Raw genomic sequence first — 1,057 nt, forward strand, 5'->3', positions numbered from 1 at the left:
CCGGGCGACGGCTACGCGTCTGCGTGGCTTCCAGGAGCGGCCGTTGTAAATTTCACCTCCTTGCTGCCCTTCTCGCCCAGTCGCCGCGCTGTGTGCCCCTGCTCCCCGTGCCTCAGGGTCCGCCGTGTTCCGACCGCTGCTAGGCTCCCCCCAGGGCTTCCTGGGCCTCCCAGCCCCGAAGCTTGACGCTGCCCCCGGGGTTTGGGTGTGCGGTCTGGACCACGCGAGAGCCTTGAGGTAATCGCGACAAAGACCTGGGCCGGGGGCTGTGGGGCGCCCCTCGGTGGTCGCCCCGGGGTCCCCTCCGACGCCCTGGGATCTCTTCGCCCCCAAGGAGGCAGATCTCCGCCGAGCACCCCGCAGGCCCGCCGCCCGCCCGCGGGCGCTCTTTGCCCAGAGGCTGGCGGGGATCCCGGGCAGCGCCCCGAGGACCTGGCCTGGAGCGGCCTAGGCTTACGGCTGGCTCTAGGCTGCGGGCCCCCTGGCGTCCCGAGAAGCTGTAAGCCCTCGAGGACGAGCCGCCCGCCAGGCGTCCTGCCAATGAATGGTCTGTGCTAGCCCGGCCCTGCCGCTTCTGCCCGCCCGCCCGCCCGCCCGCCCTCCGGGACCTCTAGGAAAGACAGCTGCGAGTTCCTGAAGCTGTAAATGTCCTGCAGAGAGTGGTACCTGTTTGAATGATTCCATCAGGGTAATTCTCCTGGGCAATACTGTCTAAAAAGACCTGGAGTCCAACTCCTAATACACATACATGCTTTATAGTTCTTACTAGGGGCCGGGGGTTCCATTCCCGGGCCCCCCGGGTTGGCCCCGCACCCGGGGCACGCTGAGAAGGCAATTGAGACTGGGCGCGGTGGCGCATACCTGTAATCCCAGCTCTTGGGAGGCTCTAATCAGGCGGATCACTGAGTCCGATCTAGTAGTGAGACCCTGAACACCCCTAGACCCTTCCCTAAAAAGTACAAAAAATTTTTTATATATATATATTCGTCCACTATTGAACACCCTGTTGATTTCATAACTTGGCTACTGTGAAGAACACTACAATGACATGGGAATC

The 1,057-nt window shown here is 62.6% G+C and overlaps 1 protein-coding gene across 1 annotated transcript in view; it reads left to right on the forward strand.

Moving 5' to 3' along the window:
* The first annotated feature begins 8 nt into the window (after positions 1–8).
* Ccdc171 (coiled-coil domain containing 171) overlaps positions 9–1,057 on the forward strand; it is a 533,698-nt gene continuing 532,649 nt past the window's right edge. Inside the window, exon 1 of the mRNA XM_023715854.1 lies at positions 9–237. The gene's annotated coding sequence lies outside the window, so the exon portion shown is untranslated. The remainder of the gene's footprint in view (positions 238–1,057) is intronic.

The sequence above is a fragment of the Octodon degus genome, unplaced genomic scaffold (assembly GCF_000260255.1).
Source record: "Octodon degus isolate 3935 unplaced genomic scaffold, OctDeg1.0 scaffold00044, whole genome shotgun sequence".
NCBI lineage: Eukaryota > Metazoa > Chordata > Mammalia > Rodentia > Octodontidae > Octodon > Octodon degus.